This window comes from Canis aureus, chromosome 20 (assembly GCF_053574225.1).
Source record: "Canis aureus isolate CA01 chromosome 20, VMU_Caureus_v.1.0, whole genome shotgun sequence".
NCBI lineage: Eukaryota > Metazoa > Chordata > Mammalia > Carnivora > Canidae > Canis > Canis aureus.
In genome coordinates, this window is record NC_135630.1 from 6,361,787 (window position 1) to 6,377,791 (window position 16,005).

The 16,005-nt window shown below is 44.1% G+C and overlaps 1 protein-coding gene across 1 annotated transcript in view; it reads left to right on the plus strand.

Annotated features, from left to right (window-relative positions):
- The window catches only part of INPP4B (inositol polyphosphate-4-phosphatase type II B), a 711,205-nt gene that overhangs the window by 143,185 nt on the left and 552,015 nt on the right, over window positions 1–16,005 (plus strand). The window lies entirely within an intron of this gene.

Consider the following 16,005-nt stretch of genomic DNA (forward strand, 5'->3'; position numbering starts at 1 on the left):
ACTTACTGGTTGTAGGTATAAGCAAGAGACGAACCAAAGGAAGTACTGCCATCCCCATTCCATTTTTCTCCACAAACAGTGCTGGCTGGGGTGTAGTGACCAATGGAGATGGGAAGAATCGCTTTGCTGGCAGAGGGAGTCCCAAGCAAGAGATTAGTGCAGTCTTGGGCTCAGGACCCAAGGGAAAGGGCAAAAAGGGAGGGCTCAGAGTTTAAACGTGTTGAGTCAGAGGGAAGAAAAGCTTCTTCACGGTTCCCTTCCCCTCATCCCAATAAGAAAGTCTAGGCAGAGATGCATGAGGAAGGCCTTAGCCCAAAGGGTCTTGACACAGAGGCCTCAGAATAACGGTGCTGAGCCAAGAATACGGACATGCCTGAGAGCGTGGCTGGACTTGGGGCCCAAGTCCTTCACCATAGCTCCCTTCAGAGACGGTCATGCGTGAGCTGACATCAGGCCTGGTGTGGGGAGGGTGGCCTTCCCTTGTGAGGCCAGCCAGGTAAAGCCTTGGCAGCTGCCTAAAGTCTGAAAGATCACTCAGAGACCTTCAGGCCAGGAGCTCGACTACATAGCAGGTCCTGATGATGCTGAAAATAGTGGGTGACAGGAAGTGAGTTAGGGAAATTGGGAAATGAGAAGCCTGCAAATGAGATACGGAGAGTCTGGAAATTGGTAATGATGACATCTAGGGTCCGATGATAGAAATGAGTGGTTCCAATAAGGTAGAAAAAAATTTTTTTGAGAGAGGGGAAGCGGAATCATCTCTGTAGAAATTAAAGTCGCAACATTTTATCAAGTTGAACGCCAATAAAAAATAAATTAAAAAAAAAGAAACAGTCAACAAAACTAAAAGACAAAAAAAAAAGTTGCAACATTTATGACGAGAATCATGCGGGACAGAGAAATGACGACATTTCCTTTCGGTGTAAGATACTTAAACATTGATCTCATCTATTTTTTTCTATGAAGAATATTTCATGAAAAATTTATTGACCTGAAATCTATCAAAATAACATTTGTATCAGGATTTTTTTTTTTTAAGGCTGTAAGATCTGTGACTTCATTGTTCTCTTTTTCTGGCAGGGTGTGTTCACACTAACAGTTGCCCTTATGAGATGGCTGTGATTGCTTATCTTGATTAAAAAATAAAAAAAAAACAACAACCCACAAGATCCATTTCAGCCTGAGTATTTTTTTCCAACTTTAGGAGGGGATAATTGACGAGTATGATTGTATATATTTGAAGTGCACAATGTGCTGTTTTGATACACACACATACACACATTGTGGACTGATTACCAAGATCAATGTAGTTAACACATTTATCATCTCACATAGTTAATTCCTTTTCTGTGTGTGTGTGTGTGTGTGTGTGTTAAGGATACTTAAGTTCTACTCTCAGCAACTTTCAAATATACAGAACCACACTATTAACTATAGTCACATGCTGTACACTAGATCTTCAGAACTGATTTTTCTTATAACTGAAAATGTGTACCCTTTGACCTACATCTCCCCCATTTCCTCCTTCTTCTAACTCTTGGAAACTACTTTTCTATTTTTATGAATTTTTTTTTTTAAGAATCCACATGTAAATGATACCACACAGTATTGGTCTTCGTCTGTGTTATTCATTTAGGATAACGGCCTTCAGATCCATTCATATTGTCACAAATGTCAGGATTTCCTTCCTTTTTATGGCTGAATTAGATTCCATTTATATACATTACATTTTCTTTATCCTCTTATCCATCGAAGAGTATATAGTTTTCTATATCTTGTCTCTTGCGAATAATGTTACAGTGAACCCCAAAGAGCAGATATCTTTTCAAGATACTGATTTCATTTACTTCAGAAATGTACGGGGGGGGGGGGTGTTGCTAGCTCATAGGTAGTTCATTTTTAATATTTTGAGGAATTGCCATACTGATTTCCACAATGGTTGTGCCAACTAACATTCTCACCAACGGTTCACAAGGGTTCTGTTTTTCTATGTATTATGATTGTTTTTTCTATACTAGCCATCCTAACAGGTATGAGATGATGTGTCCTTTCGGTTTTGATTTCCATTTCTGATGAGGGATGTTCAACACCTCTTCATGTACGTTGGTAATTTGTATGTGTTCTTTGGAAAAATGTCCTTTGCCTAATTTTAAATTGAATCATTTGATTTTTTTTTTTTATTGAGTTCTATTAACCCTTTTTATATTTTGGATATTAACCCCTTATCAGATATGTGGTTTGCAAATATTTTGTCCCATTCTGAAGGTTAGTCTGAGAGTGTTATAAATAGATTAAAATTTTAATGGGCAGTCATCATGCATTATTATCTTTTTAAATTCCAGCAAATGTGTAACATTCTGAGAACCTATAAAACTATAAAACCCTTTATTCTGTTAAACATTCAGTATTCTGGGAATTTGAAATTCCCAAATGGAAACTTTAAAATTCTGAATTTATCTGATAAGAATATTATTATTATTATTATTATTATTATTATTATTATTACCATTAGCATTATTATTATTATTTTAGCAGGAGAAAGAAAGACTTCATTAAGCCAGTGTCTAGAAAGTGATTTGTAATGTCTTACTCCTACATAAGAACTTTAACCCATTACTAGCGATCTGAGGTTTAAACTTGAGCACTGGTTTGGAGATCTGCATGTGTTTAACTCCCAGTTCTGGGAAGTTCTGAAGGCTGTGTTTTCTTCCATTTCTCACACATTCCTCACCTTTGTCTCCTGTTTTTCTTATAGGTTCCCAGTATGTGGTCTGACCACATAAAGCAATAAATCGCGATAGGCCTTTGTCATTTAATCGTACAGAGAATCTCACTAAGCATATGTGGTTCAAACCTTTTTCAGTGGAGATTGATAGTTTTATCTAGTTGGATGGGATTTTTAAAGAGAAGATGAACAGAAAACATTATCATGTGATTAAAACCTACTACCAGAAGTAATAGACTTGGCTTACCTACTCTGTTAGAGTGTTATTTTGATTTATATGCTAATATATGTAATTCAGTTTCACAATTGATACCAGACTTTTGCTTTTTAATTAATGACAATTCCATAAATTTAGTTTTTCCAGGAGTGAGGCTGATGGTGTTGGTTGGGGAAAGCTAAGTGGCTCATTTGGGAGGGTGGCTTTGGGGTTACTTTACCTGTGTGTATTAAGCCACAGATGTCTTTTCACTAGAAATCTATGATTCAAATGCCTTGTTTTCCTGGACATTATGAAGCGTTGTACAACAGATTACTTAATAACAACATAACTTAGGCTGCTTATAACAGACATCAACACGAAGACCATGTGATTGGAAGAAAATCTTAAAAAATTCATCATTGAGATAATAAACCATAACTGACATACTTTTAAACTAAAAGAAAGTGACAGTTGCTACCTTGCCCGTGGTGCTTCCCTCCCTCTCTGACTTCCCCATCTAAGAATAAGCGCGTACAATGGCATGTGCTGAGCTGCACACCGAGGTTTTATCGACTTCCTCGCTGAAAGAAAGTACTTTTATAAAAGCAAGTAAAACATGCAAAGAAAGCCATATAATAAGTAATTTCACAATAAAGGGGTAGAACTGTAAACCTGCTTTCACGCGGGTGTCCTTGGTGTTGGCCAGCTTGCCGCCTCACTAGCTTTCTCCACTGGCGGGCAGGTGGCCTGAGGTGTGCGAGGCCGGATGACTGTATAGAGCCTTATTCTGAAATGTTCAGAGTTTCTGGAGTCGTAGTGGACGATAAGCTGGGAATGGGGGTGGGACGGACGCTGCTGATGGCAGGACAAGGAAGGTGGGGGGCAAGCAGTGAGGTAAAATGGCGAAGCTGGGTGGATGCTGATGGTGTCGTTTGTGTGGGAGGGAGGAATCGGTGCAAGGCGGGGAAAGAGCGTGCTTCCCTCCAAAGTCAGGCCCGAGTCCATTGCTGCCCTGCCCTGATATGAGGAGATGGCCTGTTGCCCCAGCCAGGTCCTCTGCTCTCAAGGTAGAAGCCACGTCTTATCATCGTCTCCTCATGCTGCCTGGCGCAGCCACGGAATGAGGTTGGTCGTTGCGTGAGCATCTCCTGTGAGGTTCCTGTGTGACTTTCTGACCTCTTGGGGCACTTGTCTGACTCCCGTAGTCCCCACTGGCTTGCCTGGAACTTGACCTCTGACCCGATCCAGGTGTCTGGGCCTAAGTTCTTTCTGGCCCATCCTGTCCCTTGCGCCCCAACATCCTGATAAGACCAGTGGCTTCATTTGTGCGAATGATAAGTATGTGACTAAGGAGACCGAGGCCCGACGGTTCAGATTTCGTTGTGATGGATTATGGGCGGATAACAGTGCGCCGCCACTAGAGCACGGTGGCTGTCTCACTGAGCTTCGCATGACGCATTTAAATCCCGCTGCACGATGTATCAGGCCGTGTGTGTTGGATGGGTTCCTGGCTTTGAGGCATGCAGCTAACAGCACAACACAACGTCTCATTTTACCTTCAACTGTTTATTTCCAATCATAGACTTACGCATAGCATTTTCAAAATGAACTACTAATTTGTAGATAATTGCATGAAGCAAACGACAGCTGCATTATACTCGATCCTTTGCTAGAAAAAAACACACACACATTAAGAACTAAGACATTTAGGGCAGCCCGGGTGGCTCAGCGGTTTAGCGCCGCCTTCAGCCCAGGGTATGACCCTGGAGACCCGGGATCGAGTCCCACGTCAGGCTCCCTGCATGGAGCCTGCTTCTCCCTCTGCCTGTGTCTCTGCCTCTCTCTCTCTCTCTGTGTCTCTCATGAATAAATAAATAAAATATTAAAAAAAAAAGAACTAAGACATTTAGATCTTTTGCATGGGAAACATGTTTTCAGCATTATTAAAATATTTTGATGTATTAAGTCTTAAAAATGTATTTCTAGGGAAACAGGATAGTTATTCAGTTTAGCAGAATCATTTGTTTCGGGCCTCCTGGCTAGTAGAACACATGCTTCAACGTTGGCGGGGATGTTTCAGGATTAGCTCCTTGTTTGGGACTCCTCGGTCTCCTGGTTCATTGCTGGACTTGAATTTCAAAACTTTCTTTGTGCCCTACTGGATTAGGGTCGGTGATTCCGATGTCTCCGTAATGGAGATTATTTTGCCAGCTGTTGCTTTGTACGACTTATAGATGATTTTATGATTTTTACCACTCAGGCACAGAGGCCGTTTAACACTCAGGGAAAAAAAGGTAGATGATTAAGAAAGTGTTCTAGCTACAATACATTGTATTGTGATTTTTGAAGATTATCTACCCCTACCCCCACCACCCACAACCAACCTATAAAGACTCTGTGTTATAACTGGACCAATAGTGAAATATGTGTTTTAATGAAGAAAGTGGTTACTTCATACTTTTGTCTCCTACTGGAGAAAAATATTTTCCTGAGGGACTTCAGCTGGTATCCGTATACATTTGCTAAAAGCAAATGTATTTTTCAAGCATGTTAAAATAATTTAATGGAGACTATTTTGGCAAATTCGATCTGAGAATATTCTTAAGCTCACTGTACGTCTTGCTGGCGAATGGAAGGGGGTGAATTATATGATGGTGGGAGGGATACTTTGCATTAATATTCTGTACTATTTTTTACTTTGAATGTGAATGTCTCTTCCAGTATTTTTTTTTGTTTCTGCTAATCTATTTAAAGTAATGATAAGGCAGCTGAGAAGCCGGCCTGACTGGTTTCATCTGTGGTTTCTGAGCAGAAGTCTCTAATGGGACAAAGGACTCTTTCACATGATCCATCAGGTTCTTTTCTGTGCAAAGGCTCAGCATTAATCTGTTTTGAGAACACTGAGAAATTCCTCATAGTTTTTTTTAGTGTGTGTGTGAGTGTGTTTTTTTTTTAAAGATTTTATTTATTCATGAGAGACAGAGAGAGAGAAAGAGAGAGGCAGAGACACAGGCAGAGGGAGAAGCAGGCTCCATGCAGGGAGCCCGACGCGGAACTCTATCCTGGGTCTCCAGGATCATACCCTGGACCAAAGGCAGTTGCCAAACCACTGAGTCACCCAGGGATCCCCAATTCTTCATAGTTTTTTTTTTTTTTTAATTCTTCATAGTTTTTAAGTCCAAAGGGGGTGCTTAGGCTGTCTGACCAGTCCACCTTGTTTCAGGGGAGACAGGAGGCCCAGGAGCAGCCGAGCCTGACGTGGAGCCCCATCTTCTGGGTCTCCCTATATTTCCTTCTTAGAGCTTGCACAGGCCTCCTTGAAGGGAAGCAGGGACAAAGGAGAATCTGCAATCCAGGGTCAATCGTGTAGGGACTTGGTCGTTGGGAAGTTTCCGCCCGCTTCCTGAGTTGGCCTGAGGAAGTATGAAGAAGAGGGACTGCGAGGAGTTTACTCAGGAGTCACGGGAGAGATTGAGGTTCCCTGGATCAGGTGACCGGATGCTGCCGCTGTGTTGTTTCTAAATCTAGATCGTTGATGGCCAAGTAGATGTGACCTTACCAGTGATTCTGAGACTCTGGGTACCGGCCCTGGCATTTCTTCAATGGTCGTCCTTCCCCTGCCTGATTCTAATCAGGGTACATCAGCTTTTGACCCTCTTAAAATGGTACCTCTGGACTATTAAAGTATTAATCAGAAATTTTTCTAGCAGCATCTGTTTTTCAAACATGGACTGCGTGGCATATGCTGTGTTATATGGATCCTAAAAAAATAAAGTCAACAACAGAAAGCCTACCCTTTTTAGGCATTTTGGATCCACTGCTCTTTTTTTCTTTTTTTTCCCCCCCAAAATGCTACAACATCACATTCTAGATCACAAGGTCATCATTTTCCTTTGAGTTTCCCCCACCCCCCGGGCCTTAGAATTTGCCAGATAACATGGTGACAGAGCTCATTCATTCGGGGAATATAAAAAATAGTGACAGGGAATAAAGGGGAAAGGAGAAAAAAATGAGTGGGAAATATCAGAAAGGGAGACAGAACATGAGAGACTCCTAACTCTAGGAAACGAACTAGGGGTGGTGGAAGGGGAGGTGGGCAGGGGGTGGGGGTGACTGGGTGACGGGCACTGAGGGGGGCACTTGGCGAGATGAGCACTGCGTGTTATGCTATATGTTGGCAAATTGAACACCGATAAAAAATACATTTATAAAAATAAAAAAAAATTAAAAATTAAAAAAAAAAAGATAGTGTTAAGCTGAGAAGGAATGAGGCACATTGGAGGGAGGAGGTGCACCTAGAGCTTCGTGGTCTTACAGTGACGGGTCTCAACAGAAGGCTCCCCACAAATCCTTGGCTCCGTCAAGTCCCGCAGGTCAGGGGTCATCAGAGGATTGTGCGCTTTGTGATAACTGAGAATTAGGGGCAGATTTTGAGAAACAGTGCAAAAGAGGCCAGTTGGTGGGTATAAACAGCTTTTGGGGATGCTTCTTAAAAACAGGCTCCAAGGCAAAAGTCTTGGGCTGGTGGTCCCTGGTCTCCGGAGGGGGACTGGGGGTCTTCTAGACTAATCAGTAAGTTCTTGCTGTGCTTTCAAGGAGGTCGGCCCCATTATTCACTGGGATAGGAAAGTGGGTATGGGGAGCCCCTTGTGGACGTCTACGTTGGCCTTCCTAACGAAGTGGAGGGCCCCGGGGAGGCTCGAGGAGGAGCGGGAGGCGGGCACCCACGGCTCCTTCTCCGGCCCTTTCTGCCAATTCTCCGCAGCTCCCAGCAGGCAGGGGAGCGGGCTTCTTTCAAGAGTGTTTCAATGTTAAATTGACCTGAATCAAGAACACAGTGAGTCCCTAGCCTAGTCTTTTTAAGTGAAGAAGATTTTGAAGGCAGCCAGGCCTCCTGCGGGGAGCTGGAGCGGAAGGGGGCAGACGGTAGGTGACGCCACTGGAGAAGCTGCAGGTCGGGACGCTGAAATTAAAGGGCTGTGATTTTTATTTTTAAATATGTCTTTCTTTCCTTGTATATCTTTTCCTCATTGAATTGTTTGTATTATTTGTTTTATATGGTGGATTTTTCCCTAGTCCAAAAGAATAAAACATACGTCTGAAACATTCCTCTGTGTGCTGGGCCCCGCACTGCAGGTCACCCGCACGGACGGGACACCTTGCGGGCTACAGCTCTCCGGCGGCTTCTGTGCGCTTGGTCACACACCTGGGTCCCACAGCAACGAACGGGTCAATCAAGGAGTGCCTATTGCCTTTTTTTTTTTTTATTATTATTGTATTTATTTATTCATGAGAGACACAGGGAGAGAGAGAGGCAGAGACACAGGCAGAGGGAGAAGCAGGCTCCATGCAGGGAGCCTGACGCGGGACTCGATCCCAGGACCCCAGGGTCACGGCCTGGGCTGCAGGCAGGTGCCCAACCCCTGAGCTCTCCGAGTGTCCTGATATTTTAGATTCTTTTTTAAAAAATTTTTAAAAGCTTTTATTTATTTATTCATGACAAAGAGAGAGGCAGAGACACAGGCAGAGGGAGAAGCAGGCTCCCAGCAGGAGCCCAATGTGGGACTCGATCCCAGGACCCCGGGGTCACGCCCTGGGCCAAAGGCAGACGCTCAACCGCTGAGTCCCCCAGGAATCCCCAATGCCTGTTGTGTCCTAAGTGGATATAGAACCAGAACCTGACTCACTGACGGTGACTATGCCTCTCATCAGCAATACAGAGCTCAGTAGGTTTTATGTAAAACTCCGAAGTGATATACAGGATAGTGCATCACAGAAAAGGTTAAATATATAAATATCCATGTATTTTGTTATGCAGAAGGTAGTTGCCTGTATCTATGTAATCATGCAGCTCTCTCTTTATCTCTTTCTACGTATTTTGCTAGGTAAGGGAACTTTTTTTCATTTTTTTTTTTTCTGGTTTCATGCAATTCACCAACTTAGTTCTGTAGGAAAAGACAGAAGATAAAATATTATTTTCTAAAGAATTACTCACCTGTACATGAACATGTGCATTTATGTACAGTAGAATTTTTTTTTAAAAGAGTTTATTTATTTGATACAGAGAGAGAGCAAAGCAGAGGGAGCAGGGAGCCCGATGTGGGGGCTCGACCCCGGGACTCCGGGATCACAACCTGAGCCAAAGGCAGACGCTCAGCCACTGAGCCCCCCGGGCGCCCTGTGTAAAGTAGAATTTGTTCTGCTTATAAAGGTTCATCTCTAACAACTGTGAACCTTTTTTTTTAAATGCGTTAGAATGTGAGTTGTATTGTGGCTCATCGTGTCCTGTCAGCCAGGGCTACTTTTTAAAGAAGGTCAATGTCACAGATCTTGAGAATTAATACCACCAAGTAGAGAAATGTGAGTAGCTCTCCAAAGACTTTATGTATGTTTTGTTCCAAATGACCCCACGACAGAGTCTGGATACTTCTGTTGGAGGGATGATGACCACTTGGTCTAGCCGATCCGAGTGGGTCATCACTGGCCGCTTGGCTGCCCTGTCGGAAGTGCTCCTATCATGATATTTGAGTAAGAGCTTGCGATTTCAGGAAATCTCATTCAGTCCACAAATATGTACTGTCTACCAACATTCTGGGACCACCCCTGGCTCCCGGGAGCTGGTCCTTGGCCTGAGCAGGCCCGGGACGAGCAGGCTATGATGAGCAGGCCCGGGATGAGAGGCTGTGAGGAGCAGGCCCGGGACGAGCAGGCTGTGAGGAGCAGGCCCGGGTCGAGCAGGCCCAGGTCAAGCAGGCCGTGCCCAACAGGCCTGGGTTGAGTACCGCGAGCCCTAGGGTCTGCTCGCGCAGTCGTGAGGGACGCGTGCTGCCAGCAAGCAGGCCGTGCAGGGGTGAGCGGCGGGGCCCTGGCTCCCGGGGGGCTCGGCATCCCCCAGGAACCAGGCCTTCCCAGCTGACTTTTGAAGGAAATGTAGGTTCCAGACCAAAGTATGGTGGGAAGCCTGGTCTTTCCAGGCAAAACAAGGAAATAAGCCGCGCTGGGTGGCCCAGTGTGTTGAGGGTTAGGGTTAGGGTTAGGGTTAGGGTAGGGTTAGGGCCTCTCGTCAGCCCGGCCGCCCCGGAGCCCTCCCGAGGACGGCCACCGCGTGGGGGGTGCCCTCGTCCGCTGCCGAGGGGAGGCCTGAGGGCCGCCTGCGGGCTTCATTGCGGTGACCGCGCCTCCGGGGGTACGGCGACCAGAGTCATGCTTCTGACCTTCTGAGGTAACAAACGATGCCGCGGGGGGACAGTAGGCGAGGCGCGGGCAGCCCCCGGGGGGCCCTGGCCACGGCGTCACAGGGAGCAGGCGGGCCGCTGTCCCACAAAGCTATCGTCTGAGGCCAAAGGCCGGCAGCGACTTGGGTTCCGCCTGTTAGGGGAGGGGGGTTTCCTGGGACAGAGTGGGACAGAGACACAGAGGGTGAAGCGGGGAGAACAGAGGCCGGCCGGGCCAAGGGAGGGCCACCCTGGCGGGGGCTCAGGGGCAGGGACCCGGGCCTGTGGTGGGCCACCCGCGGGGCGTCCAGTAGAGGGCCCGTCCTGCCGCCCGAGGGCAGCGCACTGTGCCTGCCAGAGCCGGGCCCGCAGCCCGCACCCCTGCTGGCCCTGGCTCTTGCCCCCACGGCTCTGTCCCCACAGCTTGGCCCTGGCTCTCACCCCCACGGCCCTGTCCCTGTGGCACTGTGCCCATAGCCTGCACCCTTGCTAGCCCTGGCTCTTGCCCTCATGGCTCTGTCCCTGTGACCCTGTGCCCGCAGCCCTGTCCCCATGGCCCTGTGCCCGCAGTCTGCACCCCTGCTGGCCCTGGCTCTCGCCCCTGTGGCCCTGTCCCCACGGGCCTGTCCCCACGGCCTGGCCCTGGCTCTTACCCCCACAGCCCTGGCCCTGTGGCACTGTGCCCACAGCCTGCACCCCTGCTAGCCCTGGCTCTCACCCCCGCGGCCCTGCACCCATGGCCCTGTCCCCACAGCCTGCACCCCTGCTAGCCCTGGTTCTTGCCCCCATGGCCCTGTCCCCGTGGCCCTGTGCCCGCAGCCCTGTCCCCGTGGCCCTGTGCCCACAGCCCACACCCCTGCTTGCCCTGGCTCTCACCCCCACAGCTCTGTCCCCATGGCCCTGCCCCCCCGCAGCCTGCACCCCTGCTGTCCCTGGCTCTCGCCCCCACGGCCCTGTCCCTATGGTGTCTCCACAGCAGCAAGCCCAGGGCGCCTGGTTACCTCCAAGGCTCTTCTTGAGGGAGGCTGCTTGACTAAGAGAAGCCTTAGTGACCTCGTGACCCCTGTGCCCCCCTTGGCTCTGAATCCTGGAGAAATGGAAGCTGAGTTGGCTTCCCGGCTCCAGCGACGCCAGGAGAACTTACGCTTACCTGTTTCTGTGTGCAGACACCCCCTCGGAGCCTCCTTGAATTTCCAATGATTACTTTCCCTTTCTCTTGATGCCAATTTTTTTAATGCCATGGATAAATTTGCACATATAAACCTATTTGATTCTAGAAAAAGTATAACTGATAGGTGAGTTTATTTTTTATTGATTTTTAAAGATTTTGTTATTTATTTATTTATTTATTTATTTATTTATTTATTTATTTATTTGACAGAGAGCGCGAGCGAGCACAAGCAGGTGGAGGGGTGGAGGGAGAGGGAGAAGCAGGCTCCCCCCAGAACAGGGAGCCCTACCCAAGGCTTGATTCCAGGCCCCCGGGGTCACGACCTGAGCTGAAGGCGGACACTCAACCGACTGAGCCCCCCAGACGCCCCTGATGTGGGAGTTTACAGACCACGTTAGCCTGGTGGGGACACTTGATCATTCGCATTTCTAGAAATGGTTGCAGAGAGTGGCATTTCAGTACGATGAAAGCAGACCGTATCAAAAAGCCACACCATGAAATGTTCTCTGTGGAAGTCACTAAAATATTTATTGTTTATAAAACAGTTTTTCATCCTCGAACAGTGTTTGAAATATTATTCGCTAAAAAACGTCTCCCCACTGAAGGATTTCTCTAAAGTGCAGCTGGCTCTCTCCCCCCGCCCCCGATCTCTGCAGCCAGGAAGGATCTATAAAATGGTAAATATTCAAATGCTCTTCTTGTAAAGTACTATATATTTCTGTGTCTCCGGCAAGGGTAGGGCTGTGTTGGCAGGAGTCAGCTTCTGCTCATTAATAATATTGCCGTGGCTTGTAAAATCGGGAAGCAGCATATCCGAACCTGCAGCATTCCTTTGATACCTCCCTGGCTGTTCTGCTTTGCAGAATTATGGAAGACACACTTAAGTCTGAACGGCGGGGAATGATGTCGGAGAAAATAAATACCCACCTTTTGGACAGCAGTTTAAATATATTAAATCTTAGAAATATTTTAAAGTCACACATATGTTCTTTAATTAATTTCCTTTTATTAATATGCAACTGGCATGTAGCATTCAAATGGACCTTTTGAGGTTTGGGCTATCACTCTGGCTAAGGTGTTTTTCTTTCTTTAGTCTTATGCCAATTTAATCCAATTAAATTTTGCCAGCTAATTAGTAATAGGGAGGTATTTTTTTTCTTATGTAGGATTAATCTGACCAGGGTATATTTAATTAAAGACATTCTGTCTTTTTATTTCAAGCTGAAATGTCTGTTGCTGAATTTCAAGGTACATCTTCAAAAATAATGCCACTGACCACTCAGAAAGGTGCGAGCAAGTATTGAGGCCATATACTAAATCATAACTAAACGACTGGCTTTTTTACTGCTAAATTTCAAACTCTCTTTCTATCGCTGTTCTAAATTCTTGGGTCTTTTTTAAAATTTTTTAAAATTTTTTATTTTTATTTATTTATTTATTTATTTTTAATTCTTGGGTCTTATGGGTTTTGTAGCTGTTGAGCTATTCGGGAATTACGGGTCGAGTTCTCATTTGCTTAAGTAAGAAGGGGGGTAAGGGGCATTTTTCTACAGTGGACTTCGTATGATTAACTTAGATTGACCTGTATTTTGAAAATATTACCATACTCCTAGCTCTGGAGCAGCCAATCATATGCTTTGGGTAAGTTCTATGAAACTGTCTGGGTTATTGTTTCCCATGAAGGATCGTATATGTGCGGTCTTCTTTTGTCAGAGCCGTTCGTGAAGGCCCAGATTTCCTTGTAAGGATGTCCCATTTTGTGCTGTGTCACAAAACCCACCTGAAATCTTGATAAAACGATCCACTGGGAAGCCTGATTGGATGACAGCAAATGCCCCATTTGCAAGCGTGTGAACCGCAAAGATTCCAAAGAAAGTTTTATTTATGTATGCACATTGAAGGAGGTTTTTTCCTTTCTTTCTTTCTTTCTTTCTTTCTTTCTTTCTTTCTTTCTTCTTTCTTTCTCTTTCTTTTTTCTTCTTTCTTTCTTTCTTTCTTCTTCTTTTTCTTTCTTTCTTTCTTTCTTTCTTTCTTTCTTTCTTTCTTTCTTTCTCTTTCTTTTTTCTTCTTTCTTTCTTTCTTCTTCTTCTTCTTCTTTTTCTTTCTTTCTTTCTTTCTTTCTTTCTTTCTTTCTTTCTTTCTTTCTTCTTTCTTTCTCTTTCTTTCTCTTTCTTTTTTCTTCTTTCTTTCTTTCTTCTTCTTCTTCTTCTTCTTCTTCTTTTCTTTCTTTCTTTCTTTCTTTCTTTCTTTCTTTCTTTCTTTCTTTTTTGCTGTTTGTAGTTGCTTTTCTTTTGTTTTGTTTTTGTTTGTTTTTTGTTTTTTGTTTTTTTTTCTTTTTTTTTTTGTATATATTGTTTTTATTGGAGTTCAATATGCCAACATATAGCAACAGACAAATCCAAATTATACCTTTCATGATTTATTTATGGCCACTCCATCTCCATAAATACCCTGTGCTATAGCCTCCCCAAATGACATGTGGTCCTGAAACACAGCATGCTCTCTGTTTGCCTAGAATGCTCATCAAGCCTGTTGCCACCTGGTAAATATATACTCACCCTTCTGACTCAGCTCAAGCACCAATTCCTCTGTGAATTTCCCCAATTTCCTTCCCTCTTTCCCCGGCACAGATTGGTGTTCATAATGGCTTTTTAAAATCTCCCTGTACTTTTATACCTGTTATAATACCTAATAGATTATATTGAAGTTTTCTAGTTTGTTTACATGTGTAATTCAGACATTCCCAGATCTTCCCAGCCTGGAGAGTGACATTCAGGGCGACAATAACTTGACAAGAAGGCATTTGCCTGGCTTCTCTCTTCAAAATAGTAGTCATGAGTGGTCCTATATGAACCTGTTAAGTAGTCCTATTAGTATTCAAGTGGTAGATGGCATTTTTTCCTTCTATAGCATGTTTGCCTAGGGTCCCTTGGAAGACACTATCACCAAGAAGTCCTGCTTGATGCTTTCAGTGCCTTACAGAAGCTTTTATAAATTAGTCTTCTAGTGTCTCCTCTTCCACCAGAGACACACAAACAAAACTCATCCCTGAAAACAAACAAACAAACAAACAAAAAAACTCATCCCTGATAAGGGATGTTGTTTTATTCTAGAGCTACAGCACTTAAATGTAGGAAGGAGGCTGCTTGTGTAAGTAATGTGCATGTAGTGTATTAAACGTGACTTAGAAGTTCAAGGCAGTTTTGCCAAAGAACAACAACAACAAAAAAAATGAATAAGAAAAGTTTTGACTGAGGTGTTTCAGTTACCTAGAAAAGTTATCTCAAATTCCAAAGATAAAGTATTCTGAGAGGCTTTCCATCTATCACATATGTATGTGTGAACACATCTATAACATACAATCATTGCGATATCTTTATTGTACGATACAGTCTTCCTTCCCCAAAGCTAAAATTTAACTCTCTTTTTTGGCTTCTTCCCAACCCTACTGATTGACAACTCATATATACCAAAGTCATTTTTCTATTAAGTATTTTTATAACACCAAACTTCTAAACAGAACACTGTTTCCTTTGGTAATGAAATGCCAGATATCACTTCCCTGTCTTTTAGAATCTGAAAGACATGGTCAGAATCCGTGGGAGGAAGGTGTTTTTACCTTCATACAACAGTACTCTGTGGAAATACTTTCTATCGCGATGCAATGGAGAAAGCACTTTGTTTTTCAATGGATTATGCTCTTTTTGTTCAGAAATGGTTGTTATAATCATTAGACACTCAAATTAAGACATTGAAAATTGTTAAAATATGGATGCAAAACAAAAGAATTTTGGTCTTTTCATAAATTAATCTAAATTAAAATTAATTACATATATTAGTTAAGTATATATATTATCACAATTAATTTGAATCTTTTGAAAAGAATCCATAAAAGTTGCCAAAGGTAATGTGATCAGACAGCTTAAATAGATAAAGAAATAATTTTAAAGGTCTACATTAGAATAAATACTAAATTGTTTTGTAAGTAATCTAGTTGTTCTCAGCAATCGCAAATAGAAATGCTGCAAAAACCATCATCGTTCAACATGTTAAAATACTGATCATTACTGTGCTGCTTCTTCACATCTGTGGCCCCAGGCTTCAAATATCAAATAAGAGATACTGGAGCAGATACGTGTAAGGAAACGAGTGTGCTTTAAAGTGGCGTGGAGCGTCCTTTCCTCATTCTCGTTGTGCTCCCAAGTGTGCCACCGTGAAGCTGTCTGTCCCAACCTCAACCCCCGGCCCAGGACAGATGGGCGCTTGGCTGCCTACAGCAAATCCATGGGGTCACATGGTCGCCTTGCTGCACACATTCTGGTTTTACACAGCACTGTGTGACTTCCCTTCTAAAGACCCTCTGTCTTCTGCAGACAGGGATGGTCGCTGCCAGCTGAGAACGAAAGGGAGACATCCACACGGCCACTCTAGAGACACTCGGCTGTGCACTACGTGTTACAACCATAGTAACCGCCTTGCTATCAGGTATAGGATCTGACATGGAAGCCGGAGACTATCAGTGAGTGAGCCATCACTATTCTTATAGAAGTTACCTGTGTTTTATTTAATCAGATGTAACACATTACTGATAAATTGATGTTACTTATCTGAATGGTGCTGTGCTGAACTTCAAGATATCCTGACCTCCACTGCTCTGGATTTTGTCTTATAGAAAAGTTATTCTTATAATAATGCA